This window comes from Asterias rubens, chromosome 3 (genome assembly GCF_902459465.1).
Source record: "Asterias rubens chromosome 3, eAstRub1.3, whole genome shotgun sequence".
NCBI classification, from domain to species: Eukaryota; Metazoa; Echinodermata; class Asteroidea; order Forcipulatida; family Asteriidae; genus Asterias; species Asterias rubens.
This window is the reverse complement of record NC_047064.1, coordinates 1,864,666-1,875,902: the sequence shown is the minus strand read 5'-3', so window position 1 is coordinate 1,875,902 and position 11,237 is coordinate 1,864,666. Positions and strand designations below refer to the sequence as shown.

The following is an 11,237-nucleotide window of genomic DNA, read 5'->3' as shown; positions in this document are numbered from 1 at the left end:
TGTTTTGATGAGTGAAATATGAATAAACAGTAACTAAGGTTCTGAAAAATTAGTTTCCATTTTAATTACAAATTTAAAAGTAGGCCCGAGCCGACAGGGCGCTGTTCGTGACGTCAATCTAGGCGCGATATTTGAAGAGAAAATGTGTAGTCTGGCCCCGTACACTACATCTAGGTACGTGATCGGTATGATGCCTACGTATAGAGATACATTCACGGAGCAGACTGCACGCACTGTATGGCTGCTGTGCGGACGGTCCACTCGGATTACCCATCAGCACGGTGAATCGCATGCAGTGCCAACACAAGATAGTGACGCTTGGCGCCAGCTAAAAACATGCCCTCAAAGTTGAAACAATACCCGATTTGTTTTCACGTTAGGCAAATGCTCCTTAGATTCGTCACGTCTTTCATGTACCTTTTTCGATTTCCCTCTAGCTGGAAATATTGTTGGGATGGCGTCATGTTTTAGAAAATAACTTTTCTCTTTATGTCAAAAAATGTGGTGTATTCCGGATTTTCGAAGCACGACGGCTCGAAGTGTTTGCTGCACAGCGCTGGAAAAGACGTCGGACCGAACCCCATCTTTAGTTGTTTTGCTGCATCCAGCAGCTACACAACTGGTCGACATTGCCGGACAAATGCAAGAAAAAAACGTCGAAACGTATAAACTCACGACTTACATGTACTTGCACGTACGTGTGTTCGATGTTCGATCGAAGCAAAGTCTGCCTCGATTGACATCATTAATGGGGTAGGCGGAGTCACCCCCAAACAACTTTATATATATTTTAAACATACCAACGTTACAAACAATTACTAAAAATATGTATGTTATTGTTCATAAACATATACTCTAATGTTTGAAGAAAGAAGCATTATACCTCCAGGTGACTTTACGGCCGTTTAAAACCTTGCAGGGTCGTTGCATTCGGCTCGGGCCTTTATCACACGGCAAACGACCATGCCTGTTTTAAACGGCCGTGAAAGAACTAGTAGCTACCATTTTATTCCCTTATTAAAGCAAATTGGTAAGTGATGTTCAAAGCTTTGCATTGTGCAAAATGATATGAACAACTATTGTCTTAATCGGTAAACATGTGGGTGCAAACATTTTGTAAGTTTTCATTGGGAAGGAGTATTGGCTCTGAAAAGAGCCGTTGTAATATCGACAGTTTGATCAGTTTACTTAGATTGTATTTATGTTAAGTCTTTGATGAAATTAAAATCAACGGCTCCCTCTGAAGTGTCATAGTTTTCGAGAAACCAATAATTTTCCACGAATTTGATTTCGAGACCTCGGATTTAGAATTTGAGGTCCCGAAATCAAGCATCTGAATGCACACAACTTCGTGTGACAAGGGTGTTTTTTCTTTCATTATTATCTCACAACTTCGACGACCAATTGAGTTCAATTGTTCACAGGTTAGTTATTTTATGCATATGCTGAGATACCCCAACTGTGAAGGCTAGTCTTTGACAATTACCAATAGTGTCCACTGGCTTTAACAAATATATACACTTTCTAGTCCCTGTACCGAAATCAAAAGGTTCGATTTTGGACAAACATGGAAGCATGAATCATCAACTTTACAAGCACGTCTCTGTTGCGCAATCGGTCAGCGCGTTTGGCTGTTAACCGAATGGTTGGTGGTTCAAGTCTACCCAGGGACGAAACAATTTTGTTAAACAATTATTTTGTTTGTAAAATCAGGCTGTACGTGCGTATATTATGAACATTAGCGAACAAAATAATAACTTACAAGCAAGTCTCTGTGGCGCAATCGGTCAGCGCGTTCGGCTGTTAACCGAAAGGTTGGTGGTTCAAATCCACCCAGGGACGGAGTAACATTTTGAACAATTTTCTTTTTTGTTTAATCGAGCTGTAAAAGCTTATAATATGAACATTAACAAACAAAATAATAACTATAAGCACGTCTCTGTGGCGCAATCGGTCAGCGCGTTCGGCTGTTAACCGAAAGGTTGGTGGTTCAAGTCTACCCAGGGACGGAGTAACATTTTGAACAATTTTCTTTTTTGTTTAATCGAGCTGTAAAAGCTTATAATATGAACATTAACAAACAAAATAATAACTTACAAGCACGTCTCTGTGGCGCAATCGGTCAGCGCGTTCGGCTGTTAACCGAAAGGTTGGTGGTTCAAATCCACCCAGGGACGGAATTGTTTTATTGTATAAGGGTAAGATCATAGATTGGTAAGTACAAATAAATCAACTTAAATGCAAACTTACTTGGCTATAACCTAATGGTGATGATAATATACAAATTTTATTTCAGAAAGGATTTCCTTTTTAGTGAGTTGGTTTGGATATTGTTCATCCCGAAGAAATATTGTAATTGGCGAAACGAGTCTTGCTTCACAGATTATTTATCATATTTCCAAGGGCTGGTGTCTATTAACGAATGATGCGACTAGCGATGTGGTTGGTACCCACTGCCACCTCCCTCAACATGGATGGATTCGCTATCTTGCTAACACAAATGCCCTGACAAGTTGTCTTGCAGTAGACACCGTATTCAGCTCATTTTACATGTGACTGTTATTGTTTTCTGTTTGATAAGTTTGCCTACCAATGACTGTATACTATTACCTTTACACTATCCAATATGTGAGCTTACATTTGCTCCATCGTGCTATGCAACAAGATTTACTTTAGTATTAAAAACAAAACTTTCAGTCGACCAATATTACAAGTTACTATAAACCTTTCAGATCGGCCTCAGAGCAAATTTGGTTTTGTACGAAAATAAAATAAAAGCTTATCAAGTAAGTCTCTGTGGCGCAATCGGTCAGCGCGTTCGGCTGTTAACCGAAAGGTTGGTGGTTCAAATCCACCCAGGGACGGAGGTAACATTTTGAACAATTTTGTTGTTTGTATAATCGAGCTGTAAAAGCGTATAATATGAACATTAACAAACAAAATAATAACTTACAAGCACGTCTCTGTGGCGCAATCGGTCAGCGCTTTCGGCTGTTAACCGAAAGGTTGGTGGTTCAAATCCACCCAGGGACGAACACTTATTTTGAACTATTATTGTTTGTTATTTGATCAAGTTTTCGAGCGGCAAAAATGTAAAAAATAAAGTAACAAAAGTATCAACACAGTAAGTCTCTGTGGCGCAATCGGTCAGCGCGTTCGGCTGTTAACCGAAAGGTTGGTGGTTCAAATCCACCCAGGGACGGTATAGTTTTTTATTTTATTAGTTAGAACAAGGTTTTCCAAAAAACCAACGGGGGGGGGGCACATATGAATCCCATTTTATTTTAAGAATTTAAATCCCAGAAATTATGTATTTGTTTACTTGGTTAATACGGAGTAAAATTATGGCTGGGCCGTGAAATAATTTATAATTCAAACTGAAATAGAAAAAAACTATAGAGATCAATAAAAAACAACACAATAATAATGATAATAATAATAGTAATAATAACAACACATTTGTTTTGCGCACAAACAATAGCAGAAAGAATCCGCCTCAAGGTGCTGGAAAACACAACAATAATAGTCTGGACCAGACAACATTTATTCAAAGCAAAGTATTACACAGTAAAATAGTTTAAGGAATCAAGATACAGAAACCTGGCAAAAAGGTAAAATTAATGTTGAACAACCAGTTTAAAAAGATGAGATTTTCAAAAGTTAAAAAACACTGCCAATGATAGCCAATGATTAAATTAGCCAATGATTACATTGTCACCTTTCATTTCCATGCAACCCCCCCCCCCCCCCCCCTTGTTCAGAACATGAAACATGTGATGTCATCAAACAGTTGAGGGCGCCCCATTCCGGATTTTGCCCAAGCCGATTCTGTTGCATCGTAAGGAAGGCCGTATCCGAAGTTGCGGTTTCGGCTATGGTTACAGCTGGACCGCCTCGTCACTAAGTACCAAAGTTTATGACGTCCTTAACATCATCCGTAGATGCAGTCGTAGCCGTAGCCGTAGCTGCCAAATCGGATACCAGTTCCTAGACTGATCAACCCAACGTAGATCTTTAGAATGTAGGCTTATACACATACATAACATAGGATTATCCAACACAGTGGGGTTGGGTGTGGGTGGGGTCAGAATGCTGTTTTGGTCACCAAGATGCAAACTCGGAGCCCCATTCTGCAGAAACAAAACAATTGTACACAGACTGATTTGAAGGTTATCCCCAAATCATCTGCCAAATTGGGGAAAACTATTGAACTGCTTTTCACAACCAAAGAGACTGTTTCAAACAATAGCAAACAGGATTATGTCCACACATGTTAACCCTTGTACAGAAGGCTAACTCAGAGGACATGAATTCACAGAACAAAGTCCCTGCATAATGAAAATGAGGTTGTTTTTTCCCGGAGGTTTAATACAATGTTTTGCATTTCCAATAAACACGAGAGGGCGCTCGAAACGTCGGGCAGTTTTTTTTTTACAACACATTACGTTGAAGTCATAATCTGTCAGCCCTTAACGAAACAAATACGTTTGATAATGAGACTGGCGGCAGCACTCTTCCACATAAAGAGAGTGGAATCAGCCCCCCCCCCCCCCCCCACACACACACTCTCTGTATTAATTGGGAAACTGCCGACAGCAGAAAAGCGGGACGATGAAAACATAAACAGTTTCTAGGGGTGATGGGCCGAGTCCGAACTGGCGAACACGGCTAGCTAGATTTCTGCGTCATCATGCGTTGAGGTATAGGATGTCCTTATCAACGAATAATAATAATAATAATAACCCGTTATTAATATCAGCACGGCCGTCAACATGGCAAAACAATGCAACTCGAAAATGAGCATTTTAAGAAAAAGTGCTTCAAAGATTCATCGTCTGCCATTTTTTAATGTATTTCTCTAAAACTGTTACAGAATATTTGATAGTTGTTGATATATCAGCCAGAAAAAAATCGTTTGAAAAGAACAAATGGTTTTGTTGTATTAATATTTAAGCGAAGTTACATTGTTTTACCAAACAAAATTGTCTAATTTGCCACTTTTGTTATTTCATTGACAATAATGCAACTTATGTTACTAATATTAAATAATGTATTTTTATGGCAAAACAATGTATCAAACATTAATTTAAAAATCATTAGTAATGTTCTTCCCGAAATTTCATGGCAAAACAAAGTATCTTATCTTACTTCCCATAAATTGTCCGCTTTCCCAAAACATTTCCTACCAAAACAATGTAAACGATTTTAAAGGTTTAACACAAACGTCAATTTATGGCAGAACAACGTATCTAATTGTACGATCCTATTAAACTGTTTAAAACAATTTTTTTTAAACAGTTGTATCACAAGTATTAATTTATCAACCAAAAACGTTGATTGTCAAAATTTGAATATCCCGTTTTAGAAAGAAACATGCGGCGAAGAAGTAATTTTCGATTGATTCAAATTTAAATTTTGTTTATTATGACTTTACAAATTTGGTCAACATTATTCACATTTATGAACTTTATCGAACAACAACACATCAATAAATACAACTCAACTTACAATATGTAGTATGAAAACATCACTAAGGCAGTTTTGATCTCATTAATCAACCGAAACAAGAAATCTTGTTTTCGAACTGGTTTGAATCTACTATTTTTTTAATTTTTTTTTTAATAAGTGATTTGGGGAACTGGGGAGAAACACAAATTTAGTTGACAGCTCATTACGGTGAGGTTTTAAAGAGTATTTGAAGGATTTTGTAAAAACAAAATTTATGTTTTGCGGTACAAATTTATAATTATTTTGATTAGTGTATTGAACTTGCACCATACTAAACAGTAAACTTACACCTACAAAACAGTAAACTTGCACCTACAAAACAGTAAACTTACACCTACAAAACAGTAAACTTGCACCATACAAAACAGTAAACTTGCACCATACAAAACAGTAAACTTGCACCATACAAAACAGTAAACTTACACCTACAAAACAGTAAACTTGCACCATACAAAACAGTAAACTTACACCTACAAAACAGTAAACTTGCACCATACAAAACAGTAAACTTGCACCATACAAAACAGTAAACTTGCACCATACAAAACAGTAAACTTGCACCATACAAAACAGTAAACTTACACCTACAAAACAGTAAACTTGCACCATACAAAACAGTAAACTTACACCTACAAAAAATGTGTACATGTAGATGTATGGCAATTCACAGCTTGAGTTCATGACATTACAATTCATAACATTAGTGACTGGGTTCGAAGGATGCCTATGTCTAGTACAGCATGAGCAGTTCATGCTCATTAAAACTTACTGTTTTTGTAATGGTTTCTATTTTCTCATTCATTTTAGTTGAACTAAAAGGCTACATGTTGTTGCAGTTGGTGCTGTAGCATTGCGCATAGCATGCTGTTAGATGGTCTAGATCTAGCCATGAGATCATACTGTCATGCACATACCACCATATCTGGCAAAACAAAACACTGCTTCACATGTATTACATTGTACGAGTCCTTTACACATTAAAAGATAGGGAGTAATGAAGCATCTTGTAGATACATTGTTTTGCCATGTAAAAAGTCTAACATAGAATGAAACATTTCTGAATTTCTTTGTTGGCAAAAACGGTGTATCATACAGATAAGGCGTTTTGCCATGTGAACACTACCGTAGTGGTAAAAATTTACTAAAGCCAAAACACTACATCATAATGAAAGCCTCTTCTACCAGATAAACACTGACGTGCTGAACACATAGCTACAGTCAAGCAGAAGACTGCTTCTTATAAATGGACCGTTTTGCCATAAAACAAAGTGCAGAACAAAGTATCTAAGTCAACATAATGCGTTTTGCCATACCAAAACACACAAAAAGGCAAAAATACCACAATTTGTATAGTTGTATCTTGATAATGGAGCCACGTGCGAAAACGAGACCGGGCTATATGAAAAGAGCGCCCCCAACTTACCCAGACAACTGTTTTGCTCAAAAACACCACAAAATGAGTTGCACTGTTTTGCCATATGAACTCGTATTTTACTATGAAGTTTTCTTGGGGGCGGTGTGCTATCAATATGAATCGCAGCAAAGTGTGCTGCGTAACACAGGCCGGTGTGGCAGGAGACTCTGTCCCTAAGAGATTCTGTCCCCAACACGGTAAATAATGTGTACACACTTATTCATATAGCGCCCTCTTGTGAATCATCCTCCTCCGGCCCGTGTTAGTTTCCCAATGCTTTTTTTTTTTTATGGATACAAAACATTCGGCGGACAGATTTCACTGGGACTCCGGGATCAAACCAAGTGTTATTATTTTGTTAAGGTAGTTACTTTTGTTGGGTAGTTGCCCCAAAAGACTCACTTGGTGTATCTCAACATTATGCATAAAATAACAAACCTGAAAATTTGTGCTCAATATTTGTCGTCGAAGTTGCAAGAGGATAATGCAAGAAAAAACACCATTGTCGCACAAGTTGTGCGCTTTCAGATGCTTGAATTCGAGACCTCAGCTGAGGTCTCGAATTCTATTCAAATTATTATTTGAGTGAGACATTACTTGTTTCTTAAAACTCCGTTCCAACAGAGGGAGCCGTTTCTCGCCAATGTGTTACGATCAACAGCTCTCCATTGCTCGTTGCCAAGTAAGTCGTTATGCTAAAAAGAAATTTCAGTATGTAACACATTTCTGTCTGCATGTACCCGATCAGTTCTAGTTTAAAGCAACTTCAATTTTAAAAGAATACCTGCAGTTCGCTGAGGCGTAAAGAGCGTAGCGTGGAGCAATACCGCATTGTATTGGCATTGCAGCTCAACTCAAAGTTGCTCAACTCCCGTCTCAGAAGCTGTAGAGTCGTTTGTTAATGTCTCTTTCTGAATGTAGTCCAAGCCACAACCCTAGAAGACTTGCCTTTCACCATTCGAAGTTCCAGTAAGTTACAATGAATTATTGAATTAATGTTATGGCATATATTTATTGTAAAACATGCTGAGAGTACGGACATTCGATCTTCATCAGATGTCTAGATTCAGTCAAGCTTAAACATTCCATGGACAGGTACAAACATGCTTTCAGTAAAACAGGCATACTTCTTTTAGACATGTTATTTTAGATAAGCAGGAATAAAATAATGTTTAATGTGCTTCACTTGGGTTTTGATTGTCAGTTGTTGTTGTTAAATCAGAAATTTCGATCAACCTTCATTTTGACTCACGCTGTATGCGCTAGATAATGCACAGGTGAAGTACCTCTGCAGCAAAACCAATATGCACACTCACTCACTAAAAAAGACAACTGTTTCCCCCAAAAGGCAATTCGTAATACTTACTGAACAGTGATTAAAATAGAAACATATTTGCATGGTTTAGGGTCTCCACGTTAAATGATATGCTTGGGAAAAATGGCCAACGTTTAAAAATCACCTCTTCTTGAAAACAGTGACGATGTTTGCGTCATAAAAAAAAAAATAAAATAAAAAAATCAATAAAAAAAGCCAGTTCCACTGTATGATCAATTAATCATCTGATAAGAGCCTTCGTCATTTCAATTTGAGCCCGATTAATGTTTTCAGCCATGTTATGATAGTATCAATGTTACTGCAATGGGCCTTTACACGGCACAAGAGGGCGCTATTTACTAATCCTTTAACCTATGTTGTTTACTGAACATCACGCTTTTGATTTTCAGTTTCATTGATATAAATCATTCATTTTAGTTTGCATCAACTTTAAAATAAGCGCACCAAACTCAAGCTACGGTGTTTCTGTTCAGCAGAGTGTGTGTTTGAATCCCGGTCGTGACACTTGTGTCCCCTAGCAAGACACTTTACTATAATTGCTTCTCTCCAACCAGGGGTAAATGGGTACCTGTTAGGGCAGAGATGTTTTGTGTGCTTGATTTAGCCGAGTAGCGCATAGTAATGTTGCAAAAACTGTATACTCCCCCGGGAGCTGAGATGGTTTACGGAATGAATTAACGCTATAATAAAAAAATGTAAATAAATGTGAATGAATTCAATAACTTTTTAAGGTTCTTGGTTTGCAAACACAAAGTTAACTTGTATGTTTTCTGGCATCAATAGAGTTTCTGAAATATCCTTTTACCTTTTATCGGGGGGGGGGGGGGGGTGTACTTTAAGAGGCTCATGAGGGCGGGCTTCCATCAATGTTCTACGTAATTATAACACACGAGCCAGATCGTGCTCAAACGCAGCTTTAATACAATTGCTGTAGCGACGGTTGTAACCCAGTTAACTTCGCCAAGTTAACAATGACATGTGCGTGGTTTAGTGATGTTTCGATTTAAATGAATAAAAACAGTTTGAATGCATTATAATTTCCAACTGACAACACAACATACAAAATGTCAACAGAGGGCGGTAAACCAGCGCTTGTTTGTGGGTGCATCAAACCAAACTTTTCATAGTAACTAATGCTAACTGATACACAATGAAAACAAATACTGGATAAATACTAAAATCACACGGCCTTTTAAAGTAAATTACCCATGAAAATAACTCTACCGTAAACAAACCGTACAACAATGCGCTTTTGTCTTAAACTTACTTACTGCTATGGTTTCATAAAGCATCCCACCACTTCGTCCCAAGCCAAATAATGACAAAATTGCCTAAATTAAAATATTTGTCCCAAACTGTTAAAATACAGAACAATTACACAATCCATGAATTGCATGCCACTTAAAAGTCAGTATTGGAAAAACAAAGGTTTGAGTTTACAAAGTATAATAATCAGTTGCTCACGAATTTCGGCAAAATGATTTTGTAGTGCACCCTTGAGCACTACACATACCGGTAGTGGATGATAAATGCGCAATAAATGACGAACAAATCGACCTACGTAAATGGACAGTGTGGCTAAAACTGTAATGTGAATCTCATCATGCAAAGCAAACCCATACCCAATAGTTGCGTAAATCAAAGAGTCATTGCTTTCACGGATTTGTTGCATAAAGTCAAATATCATATCTATCATGTGAGTTAGCCGAAAGTACAAACGACAAAGGCTGGCCTGTTTTTTTTAAGAGCTTGGTTCATAAAGCCACTCTGGTGAAACTCCGAAACATTAATAGTAACCAACATGTACTTATGGTGGTTAACGTGTTCATCGTTGAACTTGTGCATCTTGACTATATTATTATTAATTTTGGATGGATACAAGGCTTGTATCGTTGAGTCAGAGGCGAAACAAGACAACATTTGATATTAGAACAGTTGTTGCTTAGAAAATAGCTGGATGTTGTATGAATCGAATTCCGGGTCCCGAGTCATCAATGCTAACACAACAAAGTGAGTGCGCCCTCTCAGTCGAACTAACGACCTTCACAGTTGGTACGAAACAAGTCGAGTATGAATACGCTTGCTCATTGGACCATTTCGATTGACTTACCAACCCAACCAGTAACCTATTCCCGTTAACGAAAGTTTTGATCTATTTCATGAATAATATAGCTCAAAGTGAAAATTCATTTGAAATTATTCTGTCGTCAGTATTTGCATTGTATACTAAAAATTAGCTCTATTGCTTTATTGAATTAAAGGTGTATTTTGTCTTGCAACTTTTTGTAGTAAACATAGCTTACTACGGTTTAAATCACATACATTGTGTGTACGTGCAAACGCCCCCATTATAAATAACTGAACCCCGAACAAGAACTTAATCTCATCAGCCCCTCCCATCTATATTTGATGAGACTGCTGGGGCCCAGCAACATTTCAAATCTTTCTTGAAGTTAAATGTAGTTTAAGGCAAGGGGGTAATTTTCCACATCAAATGTTGGAATGAATCTGATAAAAGCTTCGGTCATGAAGCCATTTTCAGGAAACTAAAAGCATACATTCCGTCCAGCAAGGGTGATTTTTAATTGTTACTATTTTCTGGCAACTTCGAATTCCCATTGCTAAAATTTACACAGATTGCTATATTGTGCATGTTGGGTAACACACCAAGTGAGGATACTGGTATTTCACAATAATTACCCAAAGTGTACCCTGCCTTTAAGTATCATCTTTAGGCACTTTTTCTACACTTTTCCCGGATAACTTGCGGAAAGGGTTTCCCGGAGCTAATTTGTTATCCCTCAACAAAATATTGTGCATTCTGTATAAACTCCATGAACAGTTTTCAAGAAAGTTCTATGGGCCATTTGTTTAATATTGGTAAAACCGCACACACTTAGATTTTGCTATCTACTGGGAGCCAGCAGTTGTTCCCAAATGGTTCCGGGAAAACCCTTTCACAAGTTGTCCGGGGAAAGT

General features: G+C 37.8%; 6 non-coding genes across 6 annotated transcripts; all 6 read left to right on the top strand.

Annotated features, from left to right (window-relative positions):
- The first annotated feature begins 1,768 nt into the window (after positions 1-1,768).
- On the top strand, positions 1,769-1,842 carry Trnan-guu. Its single transcript has one exon. It is a non-coding gene; the product is annotated as a tRNA-Asn (tRNA).
- Positions 1,843-1,935: 93 nt separating this feature from the next.
- Trnan-guu lies at positions 1,936-2,009 on the top strand. Its single transcript has one exon. It is a non-coding gene; the product is annotated as a tRNA-Asn (tRNA).
- A 94-nt stretch (positions 2,010-2,103) lies between these two features.
- Positions 2,104-2,177, top strand: Trnan-guu. Its single transcript has one exon. It is a non-coding gene; the product is annotated as a tRNA-Asn (tRNA).
- Positions 2,178-2,790: 613 nt separating this feature from the next.
- Trnan-guu lies at positions 2,791-2,864 on the top strand. The gene has a single exon. It is a non-coding gene; the product is annotated as a tRNA-Asn (tRNA).
- Positions 2,865-2,959: 95 nt separating this feature from the next.
- On the top strand, positions 2,960-3,033 carry Trnan-guu. The gene has a single exon. It is a non-coding gene; the product is annotated as a tRNA-Asn (tRNA).
- A 95-nt stretch (positions 3,034-3,128) lies between these two features.
- On the top strand, positions 3,129-3,202 carry Trnan-guu. Its single transcript has one exon. It is a non-coding gene; the product is annotated as a tRNA-Asn (tRNA).
- The last annotated feature ends 8,035 nt before the right edge of the window (positions 3,203-11,237 follow it).